At 36.4% G+C, this 21,814-nt stretch overlaps 1 long non-coding RNA gene across 1 annotated transcript; it reads right to left on the reverse strand.

Moving 5' to 3' along the window:
- Positions 1-10,296: 10,296 nt before the first annotated feature.
- Positions 10,297-16,035, reverse strand: LOC121085124. The gene is made up of 2 exons (XR_005826957.1): positions 15,869-16,035; positions 10,297-11,204 (listed from the first exon to the last, which is right to left on the reverse strand). It is a non-coding gene; the product is annotated as an uncharacterized LOC121085124 (long non-coding RNA).
- Positions 16,036-21,814: the final 5,779 nt, after the last annotated feature.

Below are 21,814 nucleotides of genomic sequence, written 5' to 3' on the forward strand. Positions count from 1 at the left end.
TGAGTCATGTAAGTGCTTTGCCTTCATTGAATTAATCAAATAAAACTGCCCATAATTTTTTGTTAACCCAATGACTGTAAATGAGTAAATACTAGTTGTTGGAAAGTCATAAATTCCCTCAATATGAACAAGCACAACAATGTCTTTCTATGGTATGGAAATAAAGGCTATAGTATGCTGAGGTTGTAGAGCCTGTGTTTGAATATTTCATTAGTTTTTCATTTCAGACAGAATACTTTGCTGCCGTGTTCTTTAATGCCATGAGAACATAATCCTGTACCTATGGTAATAAAGCCAAATCAAAATGGTGCGAAAGTGACCCTCTAAAATGACAATATGAGGTGCCAAAGATGTATCTAGACAAGACAGTGTCACTTACAGTCAAAAGAAGGAAAGTTTCCTGATGGTTGGAGCAGAAAAGATTAATCTGGGCAGTTTTTTCATGATGATGTACTTATCCCATAGGGTCTGGAAACATACTAGGAACATAGTCCAGTTCCTGCCTCTGCACCTAAAACTTACAGCACATCAGAGGACAAGGTGCGCTGTTCTGAGTGCATACCATGAAGCTGGTCTTGCTTCTCAGCAATCCCCAATCTCTCCGTCAAAGCTGTTCCTGATGCAGCTCTGCACTAACACATCTTAGGACTTTGCCTAAACAGTGGGTGATACGTTGCAGATTTATGCTGGTATCAGTGTTGGCTTTATGACTGACATAAAACCACCTGGTGTAGTTCTCTGAAAAACTAGGTTTTCTCAGATAATAACAAATCTAAATCTGACCAGCATCTTACTTGAATGAAGACCTAATTCCAATGTAACTAAATTCTCTGGTTTTCTTTCAGAGGAGCTGTAGACTGTCAAAGCATTACGACCTGATTCTATAGGTATTTTGCTCCTACTGTCCTTTGGGAGCATGGCCAGTTCTGTAATGGGTTTTGCTGAAAATATTGTAAAGATTTGCTCAGTGTCTGTACTTTTTACTACTTGCAAGTTCTTGTGGGCCTATCAGCTGCTGTAATTTCTGTCATACATGGAAAGTTTGGCCATGTTCTGCTTGCTATGTGTAAGGATTATACTTAGTTGCCAAATCTAAACTGCTGCAGCCCTTTCTGTTATATTTTGGGTTGCAGTTGGGTGGAGGAATCTTATGTCCCCTGAAATCAGTATCTGTTAAGTACGGTAGAACAGGAAAACTTTTATGGTCAACCCCCTCTTCCCAAGGAGTTCCAGTGCTTAAAACAAATCTTCATCCTCTTCATTCTCATAACTGACTGATAGTTAGAAAATGTATTTTTTTTTTCCTGTGGCCCAGAATTTTTCAATATCTCAATGCAAACTTCACCATAAAGGGGGATGTGAAAATGCAGCATTGAACTTCCTGAACTACCAGGTTGCTTCTGAATTTTGAAAAGGAGATAATAATCTCAAACTGAGACTCAATGCTTCTGAAGTCCCCAGTTCCAAAATTCTGAAATCCCCAGTTCCAAAACATATGTCATGGAGCAGTCATCTCAGATTCATAGATCCTTAGAATCTCTGCTTTCCTGCACTGGGCAATTTGGCAAGAACACTAGGCAAACTTTTATTGGATATTTGTCTGTGTTTTGGCAAACATTAGTTGAAACAGATGTTTATATACAACATTTTTATTGCTGAGATATGCTTCATCTTAAAACTGAGTTGGTTTATTGCCCTTCTTACTCCTATTAGAAAGCTGTTAGAGAATATTCTGGCTCTGATGATTACAACTTCTAATTTCTAGCTCAAAGATATGGCCCATCTAGAAATATTTTCATTAGGTCAATGTTGTTGTTTATTTTAAGTAGCTTTTCTTCTTCTCTTGTGTTTATCTCTAACCACTCCATTTATTTATGTAGAACAATCATATCACATCTCAGTTCATCACATACTAAACCAAACAAGAGAAGACCTTTTTGTCTGACTTCATATGGCTTGCAGTACTCTGGGATCCTCATTGCATACATCCTAGAATTGCATTTGTTATTTGATGGATGTGTCACATTATTGTCAACAATAACCCAGCAACATCACGCATTGTTTCTTCTCTTCCAGCTGTTTAGAGCAGAATTTACTCATGTTCCTCCTCAAGTTTATCAGCTTGCTGTAATGTTGTTTATCGCTATATTCCTAAAGTTACTTCCGTATCATGCTGTGGTTCGCTTCACATTGTGTCACGAAAAAATTTTATCAGCTAACCTTTACTTTTTATGGCTGCATGAAATGTAAGGTAATGAAAATATTAAACAAGATCTGCACTATGATAATCTTTGTCTAACTCTGTTAGTAATTGATCTCAGCTTGATTATTACTTTCTTAGATCTGTCAGTCACCAGATGTTTTTCAGTCAGTTCGCTATCCACCCCACAATTCTTTCACCAGCTCTCATGTTCTCCCACTTGTTAATTCCCATAAGTAATCTATCAGATGTTTTACCATATGTCTGATGTTATTTCCCTATTTATATTATAGGCTATAGATATGAGGCTAATCTAATTCAATGATTCTTGGATAACTTATTTTGGGTTTTATCCCATTTTCACTTACCATAGGTCCTGTATTAGTTGCTTAAATAAATGTATTATTTACTTTAAAATAACTTGGCTTTAACCTGTAATTTATGAAACCATTACCTTCAGTTAAAGAACAGGTTTATGTAGAGTAGAGAATTCTACAGGGCCTGTGGGAGACATATGCTGGAATTCTTTTTTTCTGTCAGGATAAAGACTTGAACTATGTTTTCTTAACTCAAATCTGTCAGTTTCTTATGCAGGACATGCTAAACAGTGGATCTCCCATTTCCATCCTTCTGAATCTTCAGCCTTTCAGATAAAGTACTTAAATAGTCACTGAAATACAGAATGAGAAAATGAGAATGAGTCCTGAGTCTAGGCTGATGCTCTTTGTAAACAGGAGGTACCTGTCCTCCATTGTTAACTGTAATGAATACTGAATTATTTATACAAGATAGAACAGACTAGACAGTAGAGATTAAGGAGACTTCCTCTTCTGGTTTCCCAATGTATTTTTAATCTGTTGACCTCTTGGGAAGTGAAAGCTGGAGTTTGAACACTCAGAGGAAGAGAAAAGAATTGAAATTGAGTGCTCTTACCAGTAAGAAGTTGATAAAAAAGAAGTGTAAAATAACTTTTCATGCTTTTCTGCCAGCTTTGTGAATATGGTCTTATATTTTTTCTCTAAATTTCTCAGAAAACTGAAAAGAAAGATACTGTTGTAGACCGAAAAGAGTTGACTGTTTCACTTCATTTATATTTGTTTAATCATGAGGGGTTGTGACAGTGAATTGAAGGTTTGTTTCTTTTGGCAAAAGATTTATAAATAAAAGTGCCTCGTTTTCCACAACTGAGAGTAAAGTGGGATGTTTTTATTTTGGCTTGTTCGCCTGCTGAAATGGAAAATCAGTTCATTCATGGCTACAAACAACTTATTTCTGGTTCTTTGTCCAGCTTCTGTGTTTTTGTAGAAATAACTAACATATTGAATTGGATTAAATATTTCTTAAACTAAATATCTAGGAAAATACAGAAAAGGTGTTTCAGGATTCTCATTGATGCATTCATATCTGCCAAGTGCTGCATGCACCTATGAATTTATTATATATATTACTTACTCTATTTCACTTACAAGTGTTGTATTTCAGTCATCATTATATTCTTTTTAATGTCTAGGATCACCAAAAACCTTTTAAGGACAAAATCTGGTTGTATTCATGAATATAATTTATATGGGCTAAGTTTTCTACATAATTTGATATTCCTGAATTTAAAACAGGAAATGTTTTCAAAAATAGCTAGGCAACAGTATTCTATGTGTATTGCATGTATATTACAAATTTAATTTTTCTATTTATTCACAGTAACACTTCTGATGTAAAAATTCTTTACCTCGTGTTAATCTACATGCTGAGAATGCTCCCAAACTGTACAGTTTTATTTCAATATTTAATTACCACTCTTTGGGTAAAACATTAAATATAAATAAAGACAATAATAGGAGGGGACAAGGAAATAATTACATTGTAGTAGTGACACGTTCTTTTAAAATCTCTTCTCCCGATTGAGGAGAATTAAATTAAAAAATTGATGTTGCCTGATAATGAACACAGTTACCAACTTGTCAAAAGGAATCTGTATTTACCCCTCAAATAATTGGATTTTTGTACTGTTTTGTCATATAAGATGGTGGGAGCCAAATATGACTGTTATAATGAACCGAATGAGCATTTATTGAATATAAGGTAATCTATTTTTTCTCTAGGAAGTAAGAAACTAACTTCATCTCTCTTCAGCCTCTGCTCTTAGAATAATAACCAGAAAGCTCTGTTTGCATGCCTGTGACAAAATTAAATCTTTTCTGCATGTGTTGTCACACAATATTCTTCTTTAGTTACCAGTCACTAAAGGGTGCTGCAATTTGGCCTGAACACTTGCAGATCACCAAAATGTTGTTTATGGCCTTGGACTCCTTACTAATAACTGGCCTTATTTTTATTACTTCATTGAAAACCCTCAATTAACATTGTTTTTTACTGTTTCCTTGCATAACCTTGGAAGAGACGAATTAGACTTTCACAAAACCTTTAATTAGCATGCTGCATTTTAAGATGGCAGTTTAATTGTTTGAAAAGAAATGCAGCATAATTTCAGATTTTTTTTTTATTCCACTACTTTCCTGTTCATTTATTTCAAAGCTTATACTGTAGAGTTAATAGCATTTGGTATATATTTATGCAACATTTAAAATTGCATAATGGACACAGTGTATGACAGGCAAAGTTTTATGTAAGACTGGTATTTCTGCACCTGCAAAAAATTGAGCTAAATTCCCTTCTGGTGGAGAATTTGCTGAGGGAGATGTGGTAGCTTGGGCAATGAGGAGCAAAGCACTGTAGCCTCCTATGGAAACAGTTCTTATCTAGGAGCTGCAATAGCTGGAGCCCCACCTCGGATATAAGAGTGAACTGTTGCCACCAAGTAAAGGTACCTAAAATCCAATGTCAGTTTCAGTGTTTGGAAGTGATCTGATTTTTTTTTTTTTTTTTTTAAAAAAAAAGAAAGCAATGTCCCTTGACAGTGTAAGTCCTGAATACTTAGCGACTGCAATCAATGGGTACCATGAGAGTTCTGTTGCACAGAGATATAGAGGTTTCTTTTTTTCTATTGTCATCACAGGTGCCAGTGTTATTAAGTTGGATAATGATACTGACTGCATAATGCTCTTGTAACATTATGTGGTTCTATTGTTCCCTAGCTGTACAAGTACTCTCCATCTAACTATATGAAATACAAAGATGGGGGGGGGGGAATAATTTTTTGGGTAATTTTAGACCACTTGAATGCCATTTTCAAAAGAGATACTTAAGGGATTATTGTGTACATTTCTGTGAAGAAGAAGCTTTCCTTTCTCGGATTCTCAGGAGCTTTTTGGGAAAACAGATTTTGATTTAATATAGCTGCCTTATCCAATGACAAATAGAGGAGCTTTACTTGTGATAGAAAATTATGTGCCTGTAGTCAGTGCCTGGAAAATGAAGAAATGTTTACATCTTTCCTAAGGTTCCTGGATAACCTTTTGCCACAGCAAATCCCACAGGTCCCTCAGAGCTTCTAGGAGCAGACAGCCAGGAGACAAGGTTTTTTCGAAGAAAGTATTTTGCAACTGTCTTTAGTATATTATTCTTAACTTTCTGTGCAGCAAAGTCAGAAATCATCCTACACTTGTACATGGAATTGAACCTGCAAATAATGCCTGAAAATGTATTCTAAAATTTTAGTCATTATAAAACTGGCAATTGTACAAATGGCCCTTATTTTATGTAAGAAAAAGGAAATCAGTGTTGTACTCTTTTAAGTTGTGCTTCAGTTTCTAAGCACTTCCAGGTGTCTAGAATTTTCACTCATTATTTCAGGAGGGTTGAAGTTACATTTACTATATAATTAATAGAAATTTATATTTTCAGCACAAACTTGTTACACTTTATCAGGCTTCTCCCTACAATTATTTTATGATTTTACTTATGGTTTCCTGAAATTCCTGTTTTATCAATACCAGAGATTAGATTTCAATCCTCTAGTGATTTTTACCTAGCGTATATATTTCTAATTCAGTAAAACATTAAGAATGCTAGTACTCTGAGTCAGCAGTGTTTTGTTACACTTTGAACAAAGTAAATTGCTATGTAAATTACCAGACAGAAAAGAAACAGATGACTTTTCACTTGCATTCTTCTATTCAACAGGTAGCTACCTGTTTCAAAGATGGAGTCAAATATGAGCAATGAATTAATGGTAATTTCACAATTCACTTTTCTTCAAGGTAAATATGCTGTTCTTGCTGTGTATTGTTTAGATTTCAAAGCTTCAGAACATTCAGTATTTCTGCAAAATTCCTTTGAAGATTCCTTTGAAGATATGAAGATATTCCTTTGAGTTCATCTAAAAATTTGCTGTTTAGTATCAGACGTTTACATGTACGCTTGAAAGACATTCTTTCAGCAAACAGACCTAAGAAATCATATAGGTGAACTGGTTTGAAATTAACCATAGACAAATGAATGCCTGCTGACCGTGGTTTGTTATTGCCAGTTCTTACAATTAAAGTCTGGTAAGCTCTTACTCAGCTAAATTGACTGTAAGAATAGATTAAAGATAGATAAGACTATGGACATTACATTCTTTCCTTTTCTCATTCTAACTCAGCTTTTCCATAATCTCTGTTTTGTGGCTGCTTCTCTTAAGACATTCATTGACTGGTTGTCTTTTCTTCTTCGCCCTTCCCTTTCCCTTCTTTCTTTCTCCCTTGCTCTCTGTATTTCCTTTTCTGCATCTTTCTTTTGCCCTCTCTCCTTTGCTCTTGTCCCAGACAATCCTACCTTCATCTGTGAGTTGCTAGCTGCCTAAGCTATTGCTTGGTTTGATATGAATTATTCCATTCTACATGATGCTTGAAATGAGAGAAAAAAGTCCTAAGCACACATCTACAACTTTTTTGAACACTTCCAGGGATGGCGATCCCGCCATGTCCTTGGGCAGCCTGTTCCAATACTTGATTACCCTATCAGTGAAGAAATTTTTCCTAATATCCAATCTAAACCTCCCTTGGCACAACTTGAGGCCATTTCCTCTTGCCATATCATTTGTTACTTGGGACAAGAGACTGACACCCACCTTGCTACAACCTCCTTTCAGGTAGTCATAGAGAGCAATAAGGTCCTCCCTGAGCCTCCTCTTCTCCAAGCTGAACAACCCCAGTTCCCTCAGCTGTTCCTCACAAGACGTGTTCTCTAGACCTTTCACCAGCTCCATTGCCCTTCTCTGGACACACTCCAGCACCTCAGTGTCTTTCTTGTAAAGAGGAGCCCGAATCTGAACACAGGGTTTGAGGTGTGGCCTCACCAGTGCCAAGTACAGGAGGACAACTACTTCTTAGTCCCGCTGGCCATAGTATTTCCAACACAATCCAGGATGCTGTGGGCCTCCTTGCCCCCCCGGGCACGCTGCTGGCTCATGCCCAGCCGGCCGTCACCCAGCTCCCCCAGGGCCTTCTCCCCCAGGCAGCTTCCCAGCCGCTCTGCCCCAGCCTGCAGCGCTGCCTGGGGCTGCTGTGACCCGAGGGCAGGGCCCGGCACTGAGCCTGGTTGAACCTCCTACAACTGGGCTCGGCCCATCGGTCCAGCCTGCCCAGATCCCTCTGGAGAGCCTTAGATCCCTCTGGAGAGCCTTGTTTTTGAGTCTCTTTTTAAAAATAGACAATGTTCTGTAACTACAAACAGTGCAATTTGAGAAAATATTTTTTTTCACAGGGAAGTAATTAAACAGTCTCTTTAGTCAGCAATACCAAGAGGGCAATGCATCTCTACTTGAGGAGATGGAAGGAGGATATGAATTAACTAATGATGGAAAATATAGACAGTGTTTTGAAAGGACAAACTATCTTTCTGGTATCTAGCCTCATGTTCAGTACCTTGGAAGTTTAATACCTACAAAAATATCATCCAGGTAGGTAAAATTGGAATAAAAAAATCTAATGCAGAATAAATCATTCTATAGATATTTCAGGTGAAGCTGGAATAAGTGTCTGTTCTGGAAGAAAGATTTTGTAACTCATTTAACGTTTGTAATTTGCTTGTGTCTGTAAAAACCCCATATGTTGTCTTCTAGTCAGTAGCTCTGAATAATAAATGTAGGAGATAAGCATGCCAACAGGTTACTTTCCTCTCAGACAATGAACTTCTCCTGTATTGCAATTAACCTTTGACACAGATAGGATTTTTTTTTAGAAACAATTAATTGAAAACTACTTTCTTTTACAGGCCATGGCCATTTAGAGCAAGTCTACTATGTCAGCATTTTATTTTTATATTTTCTACTTGAAAATGTTGTGGGTTTCTTCCCGCCCACCCCCTCTTTTATGGGAGAATGGAATAATTACAATAGATAAAAATATTAACAAACATAATAATAATGGTCTTGAGCATTCTTATGAGAGAGGAAACTTTTTCATCCAAACTCACTGTAACTCTGTTGCCTTCAAACTATGACTTAAGGTTCATAATTCCTATACATAAAAACTTACTTTGAATGAGGTAAGGTGTCAGTTTAAAGTGGCTTAACTCATCTTGATTAAGTCCGTCTGCAATTTTCCTGATCCCAGAAAATGTCTTATTCCAGTTATGTTTCTTATTCCAGAAACTGAGGGTTTCACTCTTGGAGTTAATCAGGAGAAACAGCTGGAAAATGGCTGTTCCAGGGTAACCTCTCATGTAGAGAAACCTTAACCCAACGTTTGAAGGTAATGGGATTGAGCTGGTGGTAATGGATTCAAATTTATTAAACACTGAAATCCAACTCATTCCTTCCAAGATACATGACTCCATAGGTCTAGACAGGGAACAAAGCACTAACAGCTATTTTTATGACATAAATTGGTAGGTTTCACTCTCTGTATGCATTAAGAACAGATCTATCCTTTTTATGTAAGCACTTATTAGGTAGGGCTCCAGTGGGTGAAGCTGTTGCCCCAGGGCAACATATTCCATATGCCTCCTGCTCTGTAGTAACTGTATTTGTTACTAGACAGGAGAAGAAGGAAAGTAACACAAACTAGGTTATCCCCCAGTGATAAATGAGTTTATAACTTAAATTAGCAGGTCAGATCTTTTTAGACCCATGGCCAGCAACTGCACTGCAGCTCAGATGGTACTTCATAACTTACCCAAGCATCTAAGCCCCCAAAGTAGAACAAAACTGTAAATGATCCAATTTGATTTTTTTTTTAGGTAAGATTTTGGATTTCATTCTCATTTTTCATGTCATCCATTGTGTGCAACCACAGCACTTTAGTATCATTGATCCAAGAAAAAAGAGAGAAGCCATATTCAGCTAAAGTGTTTTCTAGATCAGTGATCCAAATCTCCACTTTCTCTCTCCATTTTGTTTGAGATAATTTATAAAGATTTCTGAAATGGGGCGAGTGATTTCTGAAGCAAACCTACATTTTTAGTTTCACAAGTTTCCAAACCCTGAAATACTGCTGTTTGAAAAGAAGTGAAAATTTTAAATCAAGTACACTGGTATGAAAATTTGTTCATTAAACTTGCTCTATGTGTTAGCATTGTAATTGATTCCCATATAATAAAATCCAAACTACAAAACCCCCACCATGAGTAAAAGCTACAAAATTTTCCAAGAACTGTCTACAGTTATAGGGGAAGAAAAAAAACCGTTAAAAATTCATGGATAATCTACAGCTTGTTCATGTGTATTCCTATTTCCCATTAATTTGCATATAGAAGCTTATAGTGTTTAAAGTGGGGGTTTTTGATACTGTTCTTGCCTGAGGCCTTCTTGGAAATTGGCTAATGATCAATCATCTGATCTAGTCTGCCAACATCACAGAGAACATACTCAAAAGCCTTATTAGTGGTGTGTGAAAATACAGAGGTTTTCCCTTAGTGTGATTTCTTTTATTCACTGTTAGTAATGCTCATTTGTGCTGTAGAGCAAACTCACAGAATTAGTATATGACAGTTTTTCTATACAGAAAAGAAGAATAATTAGCATTGATCAGATCTAAAGGAGAAAAAAGTTTAGTTTCACTTAGGAAAAATGGGTGATTTAATACTGACCTTTCTGACAGGGAGGTCCTGGCAATGTTTGGGTTCCGTTTTACAGTCTGTTCGTGGGCTGACTTGTTTTGCACTGAGGGGGTACCAGTTCTTTTTGTATCCTAAGAAGGAAGGTATGGACACCCAAGTGCTAATTAACTAGTTTATTGTGGAAAGCATAGAAATAGTAGAAAAGGTGATAGCAAGAAAATGGTAGAAAAGGTGATAATAAACTTATGTCCTTTCTGATGTTAATGGAAGCAATAGAATAGGAAATAGCAATCTGATGTCCCTGGTGATTCTGGGGATGCTGGTTGCTGCAGCATCAGACGAGCACTTTCACGCTGATCATGGCACACTCTGCAGATGCTGTCCATGGTCAGGTGCATTGCCATTTACTAGATTTTCTTAGAGGTAAACAAATCCATTAATCATTTCTGCTGTCAGGTAAAGGGCTGTTTCATGCAGGTAGGCTGCTTAATCTCAGGACAAAGCAATACTTATAGATAGAGTCATCCACATGCACTGTCTGGGAACCATGTACAGCTTCTCTGTTGCAGTTAATAAGCCAAGCTCATCCAGTACTCACTGATGTTCACTGAGAGCAGTACGCTCCTATACATTGCCATAGGAATGAGTCAAAGACAGTCGCAGTACAGGTTCTATAGTTGTTCCTCATGCTAACATACAGGTCTCTACAGTCAAGGTCTGTGATTATACTCTGCTCAAAGACACTGTCTCCTTACAATGTCTTCTGCTGTGGCTCACTACACCCACCAGCACAAGGCACATTCTTCCAAGACATGGTCTTCTTATAAGATTATCTTTCCCCCTTTCTTGCAATCATGCACATATCCTAAAATGATGGCAGATTCCTTGGCTGATAGTCATTGGCAGGATGCAGCTAAGAGTGCTTGTGTTAGCAAATTGAAAAGTGCAGCCAGACGTTCCTGGTGATCCAGCAAATATTTTTCTTTGCTCTTTTCTCTTCTTTAGGCACTAGAGATGTTCAGGGTAATAGACCATCCAAGGGGGTGCTGCAGTACATGAAATAGCACTGCAGAAAACCAAGTAAATCTTGATTAGCCATTACAGTGTAAAGAAAAAAGCTATATATTTCAGGACTTACCATGCTCTGTTAAATTAATTTTGTGAAGGAAAGGAGAAAAGAAAAAAAAAAAAAGAAATTAAAAGATAAGTATTAGATACGGTGTGAATCTTCTGGTTCCATAGAATATGCTAGAAAATATTGAACAGATTAAGATTCAATCTTTAGGCTATCCTAGTTAGGAAACAGAGCTGAGCTTTATTCATAAAAATGAAAGAAATTTAGAGCTTGATAAGCCAATGTTTGAATAGGAGTTTCTGGATGTAGAAGACATCTTTTGAAAATAAATATAGCTCAGCAAGGTCAATTTTAAATGAACACACATAATTCCAATTACAATTGTGTCAATTACCAATGCACAATAAAATAAGCCACTGAAAAACTGAAAAATTTGTTTTTTACCTGCTTATCAAAACTAAATGTCATTGTCTTCTCTAAGAATGAAAAAAAGGCATTCTATATGAAAATATAACACATAAAAAGTACTCCTAGGTATATTTTCTCCTATAAATATAACTATCCTTTTTCTTTCAATGATGACATACTTCTGTGAAGAATGGAATTGTACTGCATTTCATACCAAAGTGTACTGGTGCTTTATTGGGATACTTAAAATACCAAACTAGATTCAGAAAGCTGATTTTGCAAGATTCTGATAAGCATGTGTGTTGTACTGAAGCCTGTGATTTCTCACTGGTCACACTCCTGGCCATTTAGGATCCTTCATAAATGGAAGATATTTTTTTCTTCTTGCTAACATCAAGGAACTTATTTCTTTTGGGAGTTTTTAGAAACTAGGACAGGAAAAACAAAAAGAGGGTATTTGTTTGCCGTCTCAGTTTAAGTAGTATTATTTTGATCTGGTAATACTAGGTGAAATAAAAAGAGCCCAGTTGATTTTGCAGCTATTACCCATGTCACCTTCAAAGCTGAAAAGCACTAAATGGAGTGCTTAGCCTGAAAATGCATTATTTATTCTGTTGAGCCCTTTGCATGTCTAAGTTGGTATTGCAAAATCCATATTTTCTTCCTAAAAACAGAAAAAAAGGAGGAAAAGTCCAGACTCAGTAGGCAACAGATTACAAGGTATATGTTTTGATAATTGATTTGAATCTAAAACATCAAAGTGTTATGTAGACAATACTGAGAAATAAAGCAGTAAGGATTCTCCTACTAAAATCATTAAAAATGGGAGTAGTCCCAGTCATACTAAAGTACCCTGTATATTGGCAATGCTCTCTTTGACTACTGCACATTTTACATAGATACCAGACATGTTATTGCAATAGTAGTAACTAAACTAATTGAAAGGGGTCTTGTACATATACAGATAAAAGGAATTTAATGCATTGTAAAAGATTAAAAACAGAGCAGGGGAGATCAATAACAAGAATCTGCTGCAATGGACTGTGTCTCATAAATGCTTACCAAGAGTTAATAGGAAGTGGCCTAAAAGCATTTAGAGATAAGATTATCAGTGTGTTGGCTAAAGATATTTGATAAAGTGTAACTTTATAGGAAAAGTATATGATTTTTCTCATTTCATTGCATATATTTTTGCATATTGTTCAGCTACTGGTCTTGCAATGTAAAAAGCAATGCAAAGATGAGTGCTGGATTAGAAATCAAGAGATCTCACTGGTTTGTAACTTCTATGTATTTTAGAAGTATTTCTTTTAGCTTTGTGCAATATACCCTAACATGTTATATCTATTTAATAGGAATCCAATAAAATGGCATTAGGAATGCTTGCAATCAGTGAGGGTTTTTTTTTCAAATTTGCAACCTAAGACATCATAATGTTAAGAGAACCTAGCTAACAAGTTGGAATGTCTGCTACAGGGGATAAAAAGCTTTCTTCTTCTGTATGTTCAAATATTCAATACTCCTTAAAAGAACTGAAATTATAAATAGACCACCGAAAAAAAGCCAGAAATCAATCCAAAAAATGAATTTCAGCCTCCGAGACAGGATTTTTTATTTTTTTAGAAGTGTATTGACAGTGATATGTATACTGGGCAAAGATTAGTATACAGTGGATGCAGTTTCCAAAAGGTGGGGAAATTCAGAAGTAAAAGTCACAGCCACCCTTTATCCCCTGTACTTACACATACATATGAGGCTGATGAAGTCGTGAGGATTCTGAACTCATTGAGAGTACTGTCATTGATTTCAGAAGACAATACTTCACCATGTGACTTTTTATACGAGGACAACTGATTTGTCAGTGAATGTACTATATATCTGGTGAACATTTCTCAGTTTTCTAATATTGAGATAAGCACTAAATATAGGATTTTTCTTTTGCATGTGTTTTCTGCTGAACCTATCTGCAGAGTGAGTGTCAGACCCTAATCTTATGAAGTGTTTTGTAGGTAATCCTTCTGCAAAGAGACCCTTTCATTTCAGTTCAATTCCTTGTAACAGCTTTTGTTTGCTAGAATTCTGGATCTTAAGGTGTAAGACTTCTGACAAATGCAAGCAACTACCTTTCCTAATACTATAACACTCTCTCCGTGGCTTTTCAGGGCTGCAGTGCAACTAGTTTTGCAATGGCTGTTCATAACTCAGGTTGACATCAGTGAACATCAGTAGATGCTTTCTGAAGAAGAAACTACATACTTCAGTGGAGAAAAAGGAAATGTCCTTGTTGCCTGTTGTGTTTTTTTGAGAGTGATTAGAAGTAACCGGAGTTTGGATTGTTTTGAATAAATATTTCATGATGCATTAGTGAGCAAGAATGATCTAAGAGTGCAGGATTAATACCTTTTGCTCATTGTATTTTATCACTGCACCTCCATCTTGCACATGCAGAGTGATACACATACAGAAAGTACTGACGAATAACATTTTGAAAGGCAGTATTAAAGCCACTGAGTAAAACTGTAGGGTCAGACTGTCAAGGAACATGAAGATAACATAAACCCAAACATCTAAGGTCATACTTTCAAAACATCACTGTAACAAGCACTAGTATCTTTGAGACCAAACAGTGTTTTTATATGCAAAAATATTTTTCATTTAGGAAATATTCAAATCAATATGGGAGGTTATAATACCATGATGGATTTTCAACTTTTTCCCCTTTGCTTGTCTAAACTAAATTTCTCCATTGTTGCTACTACTGTTTAATTTTCTCCCATATAAGATGCTGCAATATAAGTGATGCTTACTTTGGAAATATTTTTTAGTGGACTGAATTATTATCTTTTTCACCTGGTAACTAACTTCATTATATCCTGAGTCCTGTAAACTACTGATGCTGTATTTTTTGTGCTGGGATGATTTCTAACATAATTTCAGCTTAAAGAAAAGCAGCTGGCATCAAGTCTTATTCTTTCCTTTCTATGGCTACAATATTTCTGTGGTTGACCCTACTTGATTATCTGAATCTCTTGGTCTTGCACAATTTAAACAGTTGGAGTTTGTTGACATCTAAAGACTAGAAGCAGAGTCTTCCAACTTTCTGCAGTTTCATTAAAATTAGCATTGATGAGTAGGATCTGGTAGAGTGCTTTTGTTGTTAAAAGACAAAATTTTCACTCAGTGAAAAAGGTCTTTCCAATAACATAAGTATTTTTTTTTTGTTTTGAAGCATTCATACTAATTATAGATATTAACTCTGTTACCATTTGAAAAGCAGAGATACTGCTTTTTTAAAGGTCTTTTTTTTTTTTTTTACTTTCACATCTGGATGGACTCCTGAAAGTCATTTAGTATTTTTCAGTGGACTGCTGGTGGGTATTTTATAAATAAGCCAGTTACTATTCTTCCTAGTTTAAGTTCTTTTCTAGTCTCAACAATTAATCTATGAACTTAATAATTTTCTGTTGCATGCTTTGGGACCCTCTTCTTTTCTGCCTTTTTGTAGAAGGATATCTAATATTTTCTATATTCAGTTTTCTTCTTGTGCTATTTAATTACTGAGAGCTAGTTAAATGGAGTTTTTTTTCTGCTGATAGAAGAAGAGTTGCTGAAATTTGCAGTAGTTTCTAGATTTTGCTGAGGGTTTTTCTCTGCTGCTAAATATTTTTCATTTGTACAAGACAGTTTAACTTCTAAAATAAATTAATAAAAGTTACTGCAGCTGTTATTGATACTTGAAATAAGACGTATTTGCCACAGTTTAGTAAAGCTTTAATTTGTTATTTTTTTTTTTTAATGGCATGTTATTTTAGACAGGGAGGTTGAGTTTTGATTTATTATATGCTATTTACTGTATAAGTGATGGGAAATGGGAAGTGGAGTTCTTACTTGTCAGTCATCATTTATTGAGAAAAACAAACCATCTTGTCAAAAGTTATGGTTAAAGAGGACACCTGGGCATAATTACAATCAGATAAGAAAATGATACAGTAGGTGCAAAAAGGAAGACTGCGAGGTTAACCAAAGCTAAAATTTTGTCTACTTCTCCAGGTACAGAATTTGTCATAAAATTGCCAGTAATGTACACTTTCAAGTGCTTCTTAATGATGGGATTAGAGCAGCATTACAACCTCAGAAGAGGCAGGCAGCCCTTTTGATCTTAGGCTGGCACATGTAGGACGAGGCAGTGAGTTACAGAGAAAAGCTGGTACTTGCGAAAGAAAAGAGTGAAAGCCCTCTGGCCTGACCTGCCTTGAGATAAACATGTTCTTGAAGTCTTTCCCTCTGAGAAATGAAGTGGTTCATGATGTGCGTCCTGGATGACAGTCCACCCACGCTGGGGTCTGTGGGTCAACATCATAAAGAAAGAGATTGAGAAGATGCTGGCTTTATTTCACCATTCATATTGCACAGCCTGCTCGACCTCTGCTCCATCCATTGCATACCTACCTGTCAGCAGTTCAAAGTGGGCAATGCATTCCTGTCACTAGAGGAAAGTAATGATTATCCAATAACCCACATATAGCTTTGCTGAAAAGCATGACTACTGGTAACCTACAGTTATGCAATAGTCATAGAACATCCTGTACATAACCATTTGTAAATCTCCTTGCCAGCAGCAACTGATCTCTCTGTCACCAGGGAGATGACCTCTGCCAGTACAATTGAAAGCCAGAAACCGATTGCTCTGCTCAACGGACCTGCATCCTATATTTCACTTCCTCTGTGGCAATCTCTATTCTTAGTTACTCTCTCCAGCACTATAGGGCAAATCAAGCTATTTCAGTGTTTTTGGTTTTATTGCTTCATGACTTTAGAAGTTATAAAATAGAAGATCCATCCTTGCAGACATGCACAGGAATAAATACATTTTCTACATGTCATTTCATTTACCTCCTTGGGAAAACTAGCTTTCATAAAGCTCTGTGTGTCTGTTCATGTTTGCAGGATCAGGCCCTGAGCAACCTGACAGTTTTCTACAGTTGCTTTACTGTTAGCTGTCTACTTAATGCACCTAGAGCTATAAGTTTGATTTAACGCAAAGTGTTGTAAGGAACAGATCTTGGGCAAGATTCAATTTTCAGTCACACGCCTTTAAAATGGTAGAAACTCTATGGTAACAGACTTCTCTCAGCTTTTTCACTTTATCTACCTTTTACTCTATAGCTGTCTGTCTATGTGTGTATGCCAGAAGCTATATTAAGAGTTTTATGGGAAGTGTTTCAAAGAGTTGTAGACTAAGTGGGGTTTCTGTAATTTCCAAAAAGATTTAGGGGTAGATATATCCATTATACAAGGCAGAACCAAACCCCCTTCAGCTCTGGAGGAACAGATGAAGCTGGCTCTGCACGCATTGCAGTACTGCTTTTCCCTGGCCCCTGAAGGGAACAGGTGGGGTGTCTCAAAGAGCCAGTTAACAGTGTAGGACTGTGATTTGTTTCTGTAATAGGCTAACAGTAAACAACTGCTAGTTCCCAAACTAAGGAAGAGTCTTTTAGGCTGCACCATAAGGTATAACCTTATTGTGCCATCATTACAATGAACCATGTCTTGTGGGCACCGTTTAGCCCTTATGAAAATTATTTTAAAAGCAAATGTTATCTTTGTGCAGAAGTAAAACAAACTAAACCCATTGTTTACAGGAAAGCATTTCATCGAGACAGTGAATTTCAGCATTTGGACTTCAGAGTGGTTAAGACAGGCATTAAGAAACAACAGTTTTGGAAACTATTGGACTTTGTTACTTTTAATCTTTTTTATTATTATTATTTTCTTCCTAAGTCTGGATCAGGAAGCTCAAATGCTTCTCCAAACAGCTATCATACAGGTAAGTGAATCTGGACATTCAATATATTTATAAATGAAAGGATATACGCTGAACTCAGTGCAATTACAACAGGTACACCAGCTAAGGATTTTCCTCAAACCATCCTAGAGGAAATTAGATTTGAACAAGATTATGATGAGAGTATTCATTTTACTGCATGGCTCACTACATATTAACTTGTTAACTAAGAATACAAAGTAGTATAATACTCTAAAAATTACTGTCTCAATATTTTTACATTTGTCTGGGAAAAAATAACACAAAGTGAAGCAGAAAGTGAATGAGAGCTATCGTGTCAATTTGTCCACCTACCAATATCTGTACATGGGGATTGCTTGCAGCTATGCTTTGTGACAGCATAAAAATTTACAATATATTCTCAGAGCTGTCATAAAATAGTCACAACAACAATATTTAATTTTATTTTTTCATAGCATATAAATATTATCAAAAGACACTTGCTTAAAAAGCTGCACTAAATTTCTAAGAGAATTATTCCTCTTAATTACTGCATGTGAGTATGAGCTATTTCCCTCATACTCTCTTTAAATTCTTTAAATTGAATCTAATGGACCCAATTCTATCTCATAGCTCTCAGAAATCACTGTATCAAAGGTACTGACCAGGGAGATACAGAAAAAAAAATTATTTATATTTTCTTTGAACTTTCTGAGACTCTATTACAGTAGGTGCTGTAGAAAGATAGTGCTAAAATATAGCCACTGACCCAAGAAGCCTACAAAATAAATACAGAACAAAGAGCAGAGAAATTTAGGTGGGAGAGAAGACAGGAAACATGGGACAGTGTTGGTCAGTAGGATTGGTAGCAACTTCTGTGAGGTTTCTTTCTAGTTGAAGTTTCTCATAGGCATCTGTCTTGTGTTTGCATGGGAAGGTTTTCTTAGCAGGGGGCTACAGGGGTGGACTCTGTGAAAAGCTGCTAGAAGGTTCCTTTATGTCCATGCCATGGTTCAACCCCAGCGGGAAGCTAAGCCTCACGCAGCCACTCACTCACTCCTCCCACCAGTGGGATGAGGAAGAACTGGAAAGGTAGAAGTGAGAAAACTTGTGGGTTGAGATAAAGACGGTCTGATAGATAAAGCAAAAGCTGCATGAGCAACCAAAACAAATCCAGGAGTTCATTCACCACTTCCCATTGGCAGGCAGGTGTTCAGCCATCTCCCGGAAAGCCGGGCTCCAGTATGTATTAATAGTTACTTGGGAAGACAAACGCCATCACTCCCAACATCACCCGTTCTTTCCCCAGCTATATATTGCTGTGTGACATCATATGGTAAAGCATATCCCTTTGGCCAGCTGGGGTCAGCTGTCCCAGCTGTGCCCCCTCCCAGCTCCTCAAGCACCCCAGCCTGCTGGCCGGTGGGGTGGGGTGAGGAGCAGGAAAGGCCTTGACGCTGTGTGAGCGCTGCTCAGCAATAGCTAAAACATCCCTGTGTTATCAACACTGCTTTGGGCACAAATCCAAAACATAGCCACACAGAAGCTACTATAAAGAAAATTAACTTTATCTCATTGAAACCCAGTACACAAGGTCACTGTCCTCTTTTAATAAAGTTCAGTGCTCTGCTGTCTCGGTTTTCCTATCTATAAAAAGAGGGTGATCACATTTACTCCAGTTACTTGTGATGAACTACTAAGTATGGTTTAAAAACTTTATAGAAGTGTAATTTTAGACATAGAGATTGATATAATGTGTCTGCTTCTGTGGTAAAAAATTTTGAAGGTGGTGGACCAGGTCATGAGGTTTTATATAAGCAAATCATCCCATTCAATATATCTAAAAGAAATAAGAGCACAATCAAAGCAACTTCCACCAAAACACCAAACGGCACTAAAAAGCCCCCAGATATTCTAAGCTGATGAAAGAAAAATGTACACCACATTCATTCTTACAATCAATTACATTAGACTACAATTATGTATAATCTTTTCCCTTTTTTTGTTACATTTCTATTTGCAGCTTTGTAATATTAGCTTTCATATTTAGTCATGATATTTATTATGAGTTACTTAGAGAAAAAACAAATTTGGAAAACATGCTTAGATACAAATAGCTTGAACTTGGTGTGGCAAAGAAAAGGATGTTCTCAATATATTTTACCCATCAGAAAAGGTTGTATCGCTGTTTTTCAGTACTGCTCCTCCACTAGGAATTAACTAGATTCATTAAAAAAATCAATGTTGTGCTATATTTATGCATCACAACACAGTTTAAATATCCAATCAATTTTCAGCACAAAGTATGCTGATGAGATGGAACAGGAATGATCAGAAACACAATGGATTCAAACAGCGTGAGAGAGACTTAATTTGAATGTCCAGTTATCTGGGATGTTGCACAGTGATGCCTGATTTTGAGTTCACATCATAATTCTGTGCCTTGTGAATTGTTTTGATTAGATAAAGTAAGTTAATTTATTATGGCCGAGGCAACAGCATACTTATATATGCCAATTCATGACTGCTCTGCAACTCAACATATTTAGGAGCTGCTTTTACAGTATTTTACTGAGTGTCGTGAGTGACATGATTTTAGTTAACGAGTCAGTTTTTGATGAGGCAGTCTGAGATACCCATTAGAACAGAATCTTGAAGATCTAAAAACAACTATATTTTTTCTCTTTCCATCCCATTTAGATTTTAATTATTTTCTTTTTTATGCATGAATTTTCTGCTCTTTATGTCCAAGGGAGGTTGTTGAATTTGAAATTGCACTAATGTGCAAATAACAAATGTCAGCAAAAAGGTTAAGTTAGCGTTAAGAAGTTAAGAAAGGTTTTAATTGTTTTGGTCACTTAATTGAGTTTTAGCAAATGTGCTCTAATTAAGCAGATTCCACCCATCTTTTTAAAGATACTCTGTTGTTTAAAAAGGTATTTTGAAAAGTATGTAGCAACTGAGACAAAAAGTATAGTCCAAGAATGGACCACAAAACAGGATACTCTTTGTAGTGTATGCTAGTGTTTATAGAGTGTAGTACAAAATGGACAACTATTACAGTCCTTCAAGTAGCAGGTCTTATGAAAAGAGATTTCAGAATTTTTCCATTCATCTGTTGCTAGTAGAAACTCACTTCTCTGAAATAGCAAACCAATGAAAGGTACTAAAGTTGCAAGGACTGGCAACCACTTAAGTTTTTCAATGGTTCATATTAATACTAGCAAAAGCTTTTAAAAGCAGTAGTGTTTACAGACGACAAACAGATATTAACTGTACCAGTTTGACACACAAAAATCCTCTCTTAGTGTCAGAAAACACTGTTTGGCAGCAGTATTGTTTTAAGCCATAAATAATATATCTCAAGGGTTTTTGTGGTGCACCATGCTACTTGTAAAATGCTATACTTGCTACAAGGAAGAGCACAGTTTAGAGATTTAGTTCCATTTTGAAATGGAAATTATTTAACACTAAATGTAGTACAACACAGGAAAGTTACAAACAGCTATAACTACACAGTTGCTAAAGACTGTTGACATAGGCTTTTTGTCAGCAGAAAATTTTGTATGCATGAGAATTCAGAGCTCATGAAAGATTCTTGATTGTCATCCTTAGAGACTGAAGTCTATAGTTGGGAGAATTTACTTGGCCATTACTGTTTTTGTACTCCACTTACAGGATGTTGTTAAAAAACCAAAAGAGCAGAAGCATGCAGAGATTTCTGATGAAACTTAACCTGTATATTTAAGGGAAAAAACAAACCTTGCTTTTTCACTACACTGCACTGGGGTTAAAAATAAGTCATAAGGCCACTGAAGATAGGTGAGAGTGAGGTCATAAATGGTGGTCTAAGCACGGTGGTCCTTCACCAGTGCTAGTTTTGGCTTGCTACAATAATTATGTATGGGAAGAGAGGATAGGAAAAGTGGACAGGAAAAGCTGTGGCTGGAATACACTGCATGGAAATGCCTGACAAGACAGACTACAATCTGGTGCAACTTCAATAGTTCAGGGATAATGAAAAACGAAGTAGGTATAATTTAACTGTATAACAAAGCAAATTACATTATATTTGATAGTCTCAGACCTGTGTAGTGCTTACAGATGTCATTATTGATCTAAATATATCAATGCAGAAACTGGGTAAGTCATGGCAAAGCAATATCTATATGTGGATTGGCAGGAAAACAGGAAGCTATTGTAAGAGATAGATTCAGTTTTAGAGAATTATATTTCAGTCTACCAGAGAAACACTTTTGAGAGGACTCTTCTGGGTATTTGAAAGGGAAAGATCTTTGAAAGGCTTTTGCTAAGAGCTTTATATGTCTTGTGTTTTTCTCATTTGCAAAGCTTGATTTAAAAAATACTGTCACTGAGATTGACTTTTGTGTTTTGTTAGCACAGTTCA

Source organism: Falco naumanni, chromosome 3 (assembly GCF_017639655.2).
Source record: "Falco naumanni isolate bFalNau1 chromosome 3, bFalNau1.pat, whole genome shotgun sequence".
NCBI lineage: Eukaryota > Metazoa > Chordata > Aves > Falconiformes > Falconidae > Falco > Falco naumanni.